Here is a 14342-nt window from a genome sequence, read left to right on the forward strand (position 1 = left end):
CATTAAGTACACCTGTGCGTGAGTGTACTTTGAATCTTTGTAAAAATCCAAGTATTGTAATGACAATGACATACATATCAAACATAATGAAGTTGGTATACTCCTGTTAGGAAAACCACAAGTTGCAATTCCAGTGTTGCAGTTCATTTTACCACCAGCTGGTGACTCCAGCATGGAGTTTGTACTGCATGTGCATGTGTATGATCTGTACAGATGGTGCATTTATAGTAAACAGTACACTGTTGGACAATGTGAACTATCACCCAAAACAGCACGTGACATTTCTACCTCTGAATCACTAGTTTTAATACGCTGTGTTACAAGTAAACAGACACCAAAATCACCCCTAGCATTATTCGATGGAAATGGAAAAATACACCTAATTTGTTTTACAGCCTGACTGCTTACAAAGAGAAAGCTTGGACATTTTCTTCCTTTCTTTCTTATTACTTTGAGCTCACAGCATCAATTGCAGTCGGCAGTAACATGCTTTCGAACACATTTTCATTATTGCTGAGAGAGTGGGAGGGTCTTTATTATTCCAATGGCCTAGAAGGAACCATATTTGCAAATTTCCCCATCATTTCAAACACTCTAATCATTAGTATGATATATTATGTATGCGTCTGTTGCGTCATTGTGAATAATGCTTAGTTTTATGTAAGTTGTAACATCACAAACAAATCCCAATAATGACTCATAGGGTAAAGTGTTGACCTTGAATGTCTGACACTTAAGTAACTTTTTCCTGAACTCTATTGGAGCTTTCAGGCACAAGTGACACTGACTAATATTTATACTGCATGACATACTACAGGTCTCCTCCGAGTCTGGTGGCTAAATATCTGTCTCTACTTAAGACAGGAGAAAACAGAAGCACACCAGTGCTCAGTATGCTTTGCTAGATGCAACGCTAGCAGAAACACTGAGCGCCATTTACCACATAAATTCTTGTTTTTGTATGTATTTATTCCCAGCAGTCAATTTTCTTTATTTCTGGGCATTTCTCTCAGCTGCACTGCTTCCAGGACATGTATGTGAATGTTAGATTTATTTGTGTAATCACATTTCAGCCTCTCTTTGTTTCCATGACAATCTAATCTGCCCAGGGCCTTCAGAATCAATAGCGCTGACCCATGTACAGTCCCCTCCAAAAGTATTGGAACCGCAAGGTCAATTCTGTTGTTTTTGTTGTATACTGAAGACATTTGGGTTTCATATTGAAACACAAATATGAGTTAATTGAGGAGAATTCCAGATTGATTTTATGTATTAACACCTCATTGTGTTAAACAACTCAAGACAGAGCCCCTTTGTTGGAAGCCACCCACTTTTCAAGTGAGCAAAAATATTGGAGCAGCCATTATTAATTACATTAATTTAAAGTGAAAGAGTGCCCTGCGATTGGCTGGCAACCAGTCCAGGATGTCCCCCGCCTACTGCCCAGAGCCAGCTGAGATAGCCGCCAGCACCCCCCGTGACCCTTGTGAGGAATAAGCGGTCAAGAAAATGGATGGATGGATGGATGGATAAAGTGAAAGACATTTAATATTTGGTGGCATAAACCTTACATGCAATAACTGCATAAAGCCATTGACTTCACTAGACTGTTGCAATCTTTATTTCGAATGCTTTTCCAGGCCTTTACTGTGGCCTCTTTCAGTTCTTTTTTCTGGTTATTCATTTAATGTATTAATGTCCGTTCCACTACTTTTGCTCACTCAAAAACTGAGTGGCTTCAAACAGTTGTTTAACTCATCTAGAAGTGAAGTTTTAATTCTGAATTTTATCTGAAATTCAGTATTTGATCTGAAACCCAAATGTCTTCTGTATACAACAAAAACAAAGGAATTGAGACTGTAACTTGAGTTACTGAATCAGATTTCAAAACAGTCCTCTCGATGACATCAGCATTTTCTGCCCTCCGATTGGTCAGCGAAAAACTTGTGATAGCCAACTTGGATTAGCCAAATGTCTGTAGTAGGGCTGTCAAAATTAAAGCGTTAACTCTGGAGATTAATTTCATTAAAAAATTAACTAATATAACTCAGTGTGCAGCTAAACTTGGTGGAGTCACTGGTGGGAAGATGATATAACACATGGACTTTAGGTAGTTTCTGATATACTTGCTTGAGCCTTGTTGGAGAACTCTTAATGTAATTTTTACACGTTGCAGAGCCAAATTCATATAGCATATTAGTAGTACACATTTGGTGTATCATCTCAAAACAAAATTCCCTGCTCAAGTAACCTCCACGGGGCCTCGCAAATCAATGCTGCTGGAGTGTAGTGAGAAGTTCTAAGAATTGTTTGAGTCCATTTTGATCATTTTTTTTTTTATTCACAGTTGTATTTCACAGAAGAATTATTCTGTTCATGGCTCAAAGAACGCTATCAGAGCAGTCTTTGATTCTAAATATACTTTCTATTTGATTATTTTACATTCATTCCAAGATTTTACTCAATATCTGTTAGAAGCTTAGAAGAAAAAAAATAGAAAAACAATTTAGATTAATTATAGAAAATTGTGCAATTAACTAATTTGCTTCAATAACGTGTAAATACGTTTTTTTTATGTTTCAGTGTCCCAAAGACGTATTTAGACGTTTTTTTGTTTGCTTGTTTGTTTGTTTGTTTTTTTATGCTAGAGCATACAGAAGGCTTTGATGTAGCCTCTCAACTGCAATGAACGGTTGCATAAATGGTAGTTATTACACAAATGGCCAGCAGGTGGCAGCAGAGCAAAGATCAACCAGGGCCGTGTAGAAAAAAAGCTAAATTACTTACAATTTTAAATATATTGGTGAAAACTGAAACCTGATGAAACTTAGCTCTCTTCTAATGCTAATTGCTGCAAAACGGAAACAGATAGAAAAATCCTTTTTTTTCTGATGAAAGAAGAGACTTTAATCTTTCTTTTGATAGGTTCCATGCTTTTATAGCAATTGAACACAATATTCTATGGGTCTTGCAAAATCAGTCAAAATCCAGTAAAACAGCCAGGCACGAACGCGATTGCTTCATTCAAAATTGGTGGGAGTGAATGAGTTAATTAGTTACAAAAATGTAATCGTTTGACGGCACTAGTCTGTTGCAATCTGCACACATACATTTAATAATCGCACCTTGGTGAATACGACGTATTTCATTTACATTTGTCCTGCTTTGTCTTGTTAAGAGATAAAAAAAAAAAAATTACGTGACTTTTATATTGCGTTTTCGTATCAGCAAATCCATGTTGCAGAGGCTTGCTGAGCACATCTAAAAAGTCAGTCTTGAAACAAGAGTTATTTCTTTTATAGTGGAAAAGACACACTTCTCAAATGCAATTTAGCCTTTATATAACACAATGCTGCCCTCAAGCAAGAAACGTCAATTTCTTCAGTTTGTCTCGTGGAAGAGGTGACTGGTCGCGGTTAGCTGCGCATGACTCACCTAACACGCATACTCTTTACACTATTCAACACACGCTAATTTGCCACGACATGAAATGACAGAAAAACAAAACGTACTACTTTGCGATTCCACAAATCATTTGTATTTTCCCATTTTGTAGTGCATATCTGCAATTACAATGCAAATTTCCTATGCTAAAACAGCCTGACTATAACATATCTTTACAAATTGGTATTGCGTGACTGAAGTCGCACACTAGCATTTGCATATTCACCTCATTGTCGCTAAACCTCGCTGGTGTCATTTGTGCGTGCAATCAACTTTGCTTGCCAGTCAGACGTCTTGCAACTAGTCTAAATTGGGCTCATCTGGAACAGCACCCAGATGTTACAACGTCGACAGAAATATCGGCTCACAATTTCCAGACTATAATAAAAGGTCACATGACTCACCTTCAGGTGGCTCACGTGTGAGTATGATACTGGAAAAGGAAGCATCAAACTAATTACATCGTTACGCTATTACATTGAAGGGAGGTAAATGGTAAGTAGACATTCAGAGCATGAGGAATAAGATGCTGAGTTCAAACCCGAAACAGCTCCCATTATAGCATTACATGTTTGCATTGGAGACAATGTTAGTGAGATACTAAGAGTCATTGGAACACACCTGAGTACTCACATACAATGACAGTGAGTCAGGCTCTTATTGAGGCTTTGTGTGTGCGTAGGAGGAGCCTTGAGACACCGGTGAAGAAAGAAGCAGCTTGAAACCACACTAATGGTCCATCAACCAGACAAGAAGATGGCAAGGTAGAGAGACTCATACGCTTCCACTTGTATTTGCATAAATGTCATTTCAGATTTTGAGGAGCGCTTGACGTGTCATGTACATATGCTTTGACCTTCTAAATATGTGCTTGATTAGGGAGTCGGCTGGATGAACATGACTCTAATGTCATATTGGCACAATTTTGCTGAGTTACCCGATGGAATAAAATGAATAGATGATTTTGGTGTTGAGAATATATTGAATTAGTGCACTAAAGAAAACTAAAATGTGGCAGTATGGCTATTTTCAAATATTATTCAACAGTTCAAATGATCAATAGAAAATATTTAAATTTGATTGAAAAATGTCCATATATGATCTTTCAGTGCACAACATCCCTCGTCTGTTGGCTTTGAGCATTTTCATTTTTCAAAATGTATCACGTCAAGATACTTCCTCATCCCCAATTACAATTTTGTTTTTGTGGCATCTGAGCTCCGAAAACGTCAATCGTTGAATTTGTGAACTGCAACTAAGCTTCGGTAGAATATATAGAAAATGTATAGATGGGCACGGTGGTTGAATGGTTAGCACGTCCGCCTCCCAGTTCTGAGGTCTCCGGTTCGAGTCCAGGCTCGGACCTTCCTGGGTGGAGTTTGCATGTTCTCCCCGTGCCTGCGTGGGTCTTCTCCGGGTACTCCGGTCTCCTCCCACGTTCCAAAGACATGCATGGGAGGTTAATTGGGTGCTCCGAATTGTCCCTAGGTGTGCATGTGAGTGTGGATGGTTGTTCGTCTCTGTGTGCCCTGCGATTGGCTGGCAGCCAGTTCAGGGTGTCCCCCGCCTACTGCCCAGAGCCAGATGAGATAGGCTCCAGCACCCCCTGCGACCCTTGTGAGGAATAAGCGGTCAAGAAAATGGATGGATAGATGGGATTTTTATATGTATGAAATTGCATCTTCCAATCCAATTTTTTTTCTGTAGCACATTTTATCAACAATCATTTCCAAAGTGCTGCACATTGAGAGCCTCACACTATCATACATAAAATCTAGTAAAACCAACTATAAGAATAAAAACAGCCAAAAAAATACTAAAATTCAATAAGTAAAATAAAAAATAATTATATTAAAAACAAAAACCGAACTAAAAGCCAAGGAATTAAAGTGGGCCTAAAGACAAGACGTAAAACACTCCACTGTGGGAGCAGTTCGAACGTGGAGAGGCAGATTGTTCCACAGCTTACCTGTACTATTTAAACAGGCTTGAAACTTAAATGATACAGTAATAAATGGTGCATTTGGTGATGATTGGAAGTTGCAAATCTGATCGAATGGCCATGACATGTGGGGTCCCTCAAGTGTCCGTACTTGGACCACTTTTGTTCAGTCTGTTACCATTCGCCTCAAATGTTTCGTCATTGTTGGGTATCGTGGCTATGCAGATGACACACGGCTGTATTTACCAATTTCCTCAAATTACAGCAGCTCAATTAACAACTGAATGAACCAAAATTTTCTTCAGCTAAACCAAAACAAAACTGTCTGAGTCACTGTCTTCTGTCCGAGGACACAAGATTGCGTCCAGACTCTGGCCTTCCTGGGTGGAGTTTGCATGTTCTCTCCGTGCCTGCGTGGGTTTTCTCTGGGTGCTCCGTTCTCCCACATTCCAAAGACATGCATGGCAATTTAATGGGGTGCTCTGAATTGTCCCTAGGTGTGCTTGTGAGTGTGGTTGGTTGTTCGTCTCTGTGTGCCCTGCGATTGGCTGGCAACCAGTTCAGGGTGTACCCCCGCCTACTGCCTGAAGCCAGCTGGGATAGGCTCCAGCACCCTCTAACCCTCGTGAGGTGTATGGTGTTTTGTTTTTTGGTTTGTTATTTTGTTGTTTCCCTTTGTTGTTTTTGTAAACATGAGCTGTCCCGCACAAGGCAAGTCTTGAAGGCAGCATTGTGACATTTTCACGTAAAACTCTCCATCAGCTGAAATAATAAGCCCTAAGCTTGAAAAATAATAAGAAAAAAATTATATTGAATTAGTAGCAAGCCTTCCAAAGAGTATCACAATGAGCAGACAGAATGACAGCAGCAGCAGTCTGACTGTGTTATTTTACTGTTTATTCACATCAGTTAATTAGTTGCCCGGTGGCAGCTCGCCGCTCTGCAGACTCACTCTGTTTAACAGGGGAAAATGCTCTTAATTATGCAATCCAATTAGGAAGTGAGTTTCATAACCTCACAAACTTATGAACTGTGTCTGGTGGAGAAAACTGGAACTAAGCATGTGATTGTTTTAGAACTTTTAATCATGGCGTGAGGTCACATGTACTTCGCTTTGATGGTAACACTGGTAAACGAAACCTTCAGTCATTTGACTATGGCAGACTGATTGCATATCACAATGGTGGGTATCGATTCTAATTTCATCAATCAATTCGATTTCGATTCACTAGGGTTCAGTTCGATTTGACTTTTCCCGATTTGATTTGCTTCAATTCAACCGATACTGATTAATCATGGAACATCAATTCTTCTTAAAGATCAAAGGGCATGATCAAAAACTCCACAAACAAATTCCAAATTACATTTTGTGGAGGCAGTAACTGGTTAAATAATTCAATAACTGTAAATAAAGATTCTGAATGGTCTTAAAGTGCAATAAGTCAGGTCTTTCGTTAATGTAAGAAAGTACTTTTAAATTCTTGTGAACAAAAAATATTAAGAAAACAGTAAGATACAAAAAATAACATTTCCTTATGAATTTATGGTGGAAAAAGAGATATTGAAATAATCGATTCATGTTTTTATTAATCAATATCAGGCTCAAAAAGGCAAATCGAGTCAATATTGATTATTCAATTTTTTTTAAAACCCAACCCTTCACATCACTGTAAAACTTGTTCCAGTATGTTGCTGTATCTATAATTACAATATACTAGGGGTGTCACGATTCGCCAACTCCACGATTCGATTTAAATTTCGATTTTGGGGTCACGATTCGATTTTTTTTTCGATTTTTTTTTTTTTTTTTTTTCCGCTCCCCCACTTTATAACACAGAGGCATATGCTTCTGTAGGCTAAGGCTAGTCTATGATCATTGGTTCTATTCATTGTACAGTAAATCTTATTTCAAAAGATCGGCTACATATAGGTGATGCAATTTCCATATTATTTTTGTGTAAATTTATGTAATATATGATAATTGACATTAGGCAGGAATGATCAAATTCAAAGAATTTATTTACAATATAAAGTTAACCGTCTTGTTCTTACTGAAGTGTAAAATAAAAAATAAAAAAACAAAAACAAAAAGTCACAGTGGGTGCCTGCCATCTATTGACTGTTTTTGGTTACAACAGTGTGCTGTGCGTTCCTCTTAAAATAATGTGCAATGTGCAACAACAACAAAAAATATATTGTATCCAAAGTCATGGAACAAATACAGCCTGAACAAACTATATCCCAACATTTACAGTTGCTGGGCATACTGTAGCGTGGTTCAAGTACACTAATTAAATGTTTGAATCCAGCGTTTTCCAAGGCTGCAGGTCTGCTGCTATAAATAGACCTATGGATCTGGCGTTTCGCGCGAGCTGAAGTGTGTGGAAGTTTCACTGTAAATGAGGATGAAATAGTTGGTTGGACCGTTGTTTTCCCACTTCTAGTTGAATTTGATAAATCTAAATCTTTGTGATGCCTGCGTAAATGTCCCGTCATGTTTGTCGTGTTTCCCGTTGTTACGGCTGGCGGCTCGGGCCCGCCGCCGGCTCCGCTCCCCTAGTATGTATGTGTGTGTTTGTGTCGGCTGGTGCCCGTATAATGGTACTTCAGTTTGAATGCGCCAGCGCGACACTCTGATTGGAGGACTGTGCCAGCGCGACACTCCGATTGGACGACTGTGCCAGCGCGACACTCCGATTGGACGACTGTGCCAGCGCGACGCTATTGTGTATCCGTGTATTATACCCCTATTGGTTATTGTTGTTTCTCCTCCGTTCTGTCAGTTCTGTCAAATGCGGTTATTATTTGTTCACCTTCCACTTTCACTCCCTTGTCAAACCCCTGCCTGAAATTTCAATTAAAACTACTCAGATGTTAAAGTCGACCCGTGTTTATCTACTCTATATTTTCTGTTATTGTGTTACTTCCCTTCCCCTTGACGAGCCGGGCGTAACACCGTGGCCGAGTACAGTACGCGCACATAGCATATCTTGCAACTGTGGTCTTTTTATCGACAACGTGAACGTTGTCGACATAACTCACCGGGAACGCAAAATGTTTCCAAACTGGTGACGAGAGAAGCGGGAGCGGCTTGAAGCACCATTGCTGTGTCTGTCCGCGCTTGCCATCATGACTGCAGGAGAAGTCAGCTAACAAGTGCCGTTAGCTAGTAGCTGAATGGCTGCGTCTCATTTGCTTTCCTGGGAGGTGGCGGTGGCGGCGGTGGCGGCGGTGGCGGCGGGCGCGAGGGGGGGGCATCGAATCGTGTGTCCTCTCTTCTATTTCGATGCTCGAAATCGTGACGTAATTTCGATCGATTTCGATAAAAAATCGAAATCGTGACACCCTTACAATATACTACTGTACATTTATACCCAGTTAACTATTTTTGATTACTAATTACAGTATTGTACTGGATCATTGCTGCCAGTAAAATTATGGTTATACAATAAAACATTGTAATTTTTTATTTTTTTTATTTTTGTTTTTTTATGCTCAGCTAAAGTCCCTCTCATCTGTTCCCTCCTCAGCGACTTCAGGTGTGCCCCAGGGCTCCGTCCTGGCCCCCCTGCTTTTCATCTTTTATTTTCCATAAATTTAATATTCTCTTCCATTACTTACACTTGACTAGGGGTGTTTAAAAAAATAAATTCTGCGATATTTCGCGATATTACAGCGCATAATACTTGTATCGATTCAATATGCGGCCAAATCGATGTTTAAATATAATTTTTTGATGGAAATATTCAACAAAACGTCTTAATTAGGGTTCACATTTTACGCATAGAGGAATGTTATATTAATGGAACATTAAGCCATAATATTTTATTTGAATGATGCTCAAACATGAAAGAGATTGCAACCTGTTTGGTAAGTACAGTGGCTCACAGTTATAAGCCTGAAGTTTCAGAATATATTTTCATACAAATCTTACAGTTTACATTAGGGCTGGGCAATAAATCGAATTAATTCGATACGTCGTCATTTTAAAAAATTGAATCGTTGAAAATTTGCTAAATCGTGAAATCGAATTTTGTCTTCTGGATGATTAAAAGCGGTTGTTCTTATGTTCTGTTACATCCAAATGCTTTTATGTGATGTAATTTTGTGTTAAAACTGATCTAGAATCCGTATACGTTACTGGTGTCTGAACATTTTGCACAGGAATTATTTTTGAATAAAATGAAACCTTTAAGTAAACGTTTGTTGGATTTTATTAGGTTAAAATCGATTAAAATCGTAACCGTCCTGAATGACTGCAAAAAATCGAGATTCTATTTTTTGGCCATATTGCCCAGCCCTAGTTTCCATGTATAGGTTTACTGATTACTATTTTCTAAATTTAAATTTTAAGAAATCCCAATAATAGACTTACAGATTTGTATCGGGATTAATCGGTATCGAATTATCGCCGCTCCGCTCCTCAGCTCTGGAACTGACAGATCCAAACTCAAAACATATCTGTTAACATCGTGTACTCACCTTAACTTGTGCCCTGTATTTTTTTTTTAATAAGCATTTCAAGACCTTGATAGTCTTGAAAGGAGCTTACAAATAAAATGTAGCATTATTATTATTCATGTGAATTCTTTTAGGACGCTTCGTGGGGCGCTCAAATGTTATTGTTGAACATTCTAGGAACGTGATTCTTCCAGCGGGGTGATATACAAAAGCAAATGTTGCTACAGGGAATGTATTCTTTCCTCCTACATGTGTGCGCACGCTTTCACACAAGACTTTCACTCTAAGTTGACGGTTTACAGCCTGCCACTGGGCTTGATGTTGGTCATCAGTGCACCTTTTAGTGCTGACCTCCCACATATACTCCCACCCTTATCAGGTTTCAGGATAAAACCCTCTGTGCGTTTAACCGCCTGCGTGTGTCTTGACTTGTATTCTGGCCGTTTGCTCCATCTTGCGTAAAATGACTTTTCATTAGACCCACTGAAATATGATGCGCCTTCGCCACCTACTCTTCATGAAGTGCAATCCTATATGCATCCCACTCTTTCGAAAATGTTAATAATCTCATCCAGCCCCTTCGCAGGAATTCAGGACATAATGTGATTTATTCCGCTCGCTGGCTCAGTATTCAACAATTTTGGATTGTGTGTAACTAATCGTCAAAGAGACACAAGTGGGCAACACAATAGCATACAGTAATTCGGCATAGCAGGCTAATATTATTTGGGGATTCCACCAAGGGAAAGAGGAGATGGCAATATTACCTATTGGTGTCATATTAACAATACATATGGGGAATAAGTTGCTGCTGACTATCTTTAATTTAACGCAAGATCAAGTGACTAATGCGCCTGTATAAAGACCGGCTTTAGATACGATCCACAATTAAGTCTTTTGTATTACACTAAACTGCCAAAATAAAATATTAAATAAAATAAAAAAAAAGTCAACACGATTTAAAGTCATGATGTGATAATTTTGACATTAATTTAAAAATAATGATCATGGTACACTGGCATACAATAAGGAAACAGTTCAGTCATTGCAACAACAACCCAAAGCGTTTGACCCATACACCTATTATGTAATTCCACCACGAAAGGGTACGATTTCAAGTCCACAGAATCTTTAGGTGACTTCTAATTGGCTGCTCAGCACAAATCAATTGAAGCAACAATGAATTGATACACACTGTTAAAAAAAGAAAAAAAAAGTGTTTTTTTATGGCCAAAAACCAGCAACTGTAATTACCAGGGAAATTCTTAAAAAAAAAAATAAAAATACAGTGGAAATGTAAACAACTTTACAGGAAAAACTTGTTTATTTTACTGATATTGGATGTACAATAAACAGTAACAGTAACAGCATGTACATTTTACAGAACACAATAGTATAAAAGCAGTATGATCTTGGTACTTCATTTGTATAGCACTTTCCTACCTTACAAGGCCCTCAAAGTGCTTTGCGTTTTGACTACTCATTTCACCTACTGATACAGCATCAGGAACAACTGGACTTACATTACCTTCTACCCATCTTACCTATCTTTGACACCATCACACTACGCTGGGATCAAACCAACAACCTCAGGGTTGCAAGACGACCACTCCACCAGACTAACATGTTTAGTTTAGGGTTTTGTTCTGTAAAAACAAAGAGAATTTTTTAAACATGGTTTTACACAAGTCAGGGCTTCACATAAGCTACATTATATCTCCTCCTAATTGTGTGAACACAAATTATGTCTGTAATAATATCTGAGACATAGTCAACATCACATCTGATATTTTAAACCTCAATCACGCTGAGCGGCTGTGTTGTTTTGCCATCAATGTTGCTCATTTAGTTTGGGCTTTACATGACTGAAACATTCAATATCCCGCAGCTGCATGGCATACAACTGTGAAAATGCAGTATAGAGAGTCATGTGCGCAAATGAACGCCTGAATCTATCTTTTTACCCCCGAGGGTCACATACAACCTTGCAGATCGACACTCAACCCTGCTATAAGCGGACAGCACAAGACGGATCACAAAACAGCACGTCGTCTTGAAGCCTTTCAGAAGAAATTGGTGAAATTAGTGGGGAAACAAAAGATGAAAAGAGAGAAACAGATAAATGAGATGCGAGGGGAGATGGTAAATGAGCCTCGACTCCCCGAGGTAATGAGCTTGGCGGCAGAAGGAGCAGCATGGTTGGAGCGTCAACTCTGGCACGGCAGTGATCCGGCAGATGAGAAGCAGTAGATGATGACGTCTTTTTGGTGGTAACTTATTTTTAGATTATTCTTATTATTTTATTTATTTATTTTTTATTAGCGATATTACGACATTAGTCTGACCCACATTACACTACAGTAGTAGGACTCAATAACTAACACTGGTAGTCCGTTTGCCTTTGACAGCCCTAATATTTATATATATATATACATACATATATATATACATACATACATACATATATATATACATATATATATATACATATATACATATATATATATATATATACATATATATACATATATATGTATGTATATATATATATATATATATATATGTGTGTAATTAAAACATTAAATTTGTAAATAGAAAATAGTAATAGAAAAATGTGATTAATCACGATTAATTACGGAATAGTGTGTGATTAATTTGGTAAAATTTTTAATCACTTAACGGCACTAGCATAATAGTAGATATATAGAGCTATAAATATAGATAGATAAATAGAAATTCAACCAACTCGAGTTGAACCTTAGTGGATTTTTTTTCCCCCCATGGCCTTCGTCATTTACTCTATGAACATTTTCGTTATTGATGTCAGATTTACATGATGATGATGATTTACATGATTATGTCATCATTTACTTGAAATTGGGGAAAAGTACTCTGTTAGTTTTGTGGGCATGTTTATTGCCATACTTACGCAATCATGCACTTTTGAAAATGGTATGACATAATAATTTATTGTAATTTATTTTGCAAACAGCGAGGTATACAACAGTTTAAAAAAAAATACACGTATTGCATATGGGACAAGAATGTGAAAAAGTGTAATGCCTGAATAATTAATATTAGGATTTATGTTTCACACATCATTTTAATGCAACACAGTGCTTTGTTTTTCTATAACGCTTGCAAATTTTCATTAGAGATATGTTGACTATATCTGACGGTTATTGTGGAGTGTTCACTTGAGGATATAATAATTCTTTGTATGGGATGCGGGAATAATAATTATGTCGATTACATCATGTCGACCTTCTGCTAAATATAAAAACCTGGTGACAATTTGATTACAAACCTGTCAAATGCCACACAGCAAATGACTAGCTTGCTAATTGTAATTGGATGAGCGCATATAATTCAAACGTTCTCACAAAGGACCGTTTACACTTTTAATGCCTGTGCAAAGGGGGACGTGTTAAAAACAGAAGCTTGGGAAAGATGATAGACTCTACATGCCCTCCAAACGTTATTGATTAGACACTCTATAGATGACAGTGGAACAAAATTTGATTCGGAATCCCCACGGTTCGCATGAGACAGCTTTGATGACGTTCATGCACGTAACAGCGAGCCGAGAATTCCTCGTTAGGACTCTGTTGAGGGTAGACATAAGTCCCTGAGCTGTCTATGTGTGTGCAGGAAGAGATACTGCGATAACTGTATACTGTACGTGGCCATCAGCGCTACTGACGCCTCTGGGTTATTAAGAGTGGAGAAGGCAGACACAAATTCACAAACACCCCATGGAGGGATTCTCTCAGCCTCTCCTTCCTCCGTCATAGCTGAGGAGGAATCCACTTAGGCAGACAGAGCCTCCGCCAGCACCACCGTCCACCATCAGACACGTCCCTCCTCCATTTCATATGACAAATTCTTTCATTTCCACAGATTCGATTTCGATTTTCACAGCGTTGTAGCTCCCAGGTGTGTGTATGTGCTCTATTTCTATCTCCAGGTTCAGTCTAAATTGGGCACATGTTGAGATGCAGCAATTTCATATCTGGAACAGCAAAGGTTTTCACACGTCCATATTAAGAGCAAAGGAGAAGTAAACTAGTCAACACAACTATAAGTGGTTTCTGAGTTTTTCAAGATTCAAGTAGTTATTTGTACGATTTTTGGCTTTGACTTGTGGAGTTAATTCTTCGAGGTAGAATCATCCTGACAATTCCGGATGTTGTCGGGATAAAGATGGAATAAACTTATGGGAACAGTTTTCGTTGACTGATCAGGTTTTATTTTGATACCAAGCTTGTGTCGGAGGAATTCCAAAAATGGCGCTCCCAAACCTTTTCTGTCATATTTTATGGGTCTGGGCGTTGAATAGCTGATGTTACTTCTTAAACCATATAAAGCCAAACATATATTAAATATTGTTGTGATTGAGGTGTGGTGGCGGACCCAGGTGCAGGGAAACAGGGCGTGGAGGCAGAGGTGCAGTCAATAATAATAATAATAATAATAATAATTAAACAAAAACAAG

General features: G+C 38.3%; 1 protein-coding gene across 1 annotated transcript in view; it reads left to right on the forward strand.

Annotated features, from left to right (window-relative positions):
- ptger4c (prostaglandin E receptor 4 (subtype EP4) c) overlaps window positions 1-14342 on the forward strand; it is a 29347-nt gene that overhangs the window by 912 nt on the left and 14093 nt on the right. Inside the window, exon 2 of the mRNA XM_077516110.1 lies at window positions 4127-4208. The gene's annotated coding sequence lies outside the window, so the exon portion shown is untranslated. The remainder of the gene's footprint in view (window positions 1-4126; window positions 4209-14342) is intronic.

This window comes from Festucalex cinctus, chromosome 1 (assembly GCF_051991245.1).
Source record: "Festucalex cinctus isolate MCC-2025b chromosome 1, RoL_Fcin_1.0, whole genome shotgun sequence".
NCBI lineage: Eukaryota > Metazoa > Chordata > Actinopteri > Syngnathiformes > Syngnathidae > Festucalex > Festucalex cinctus.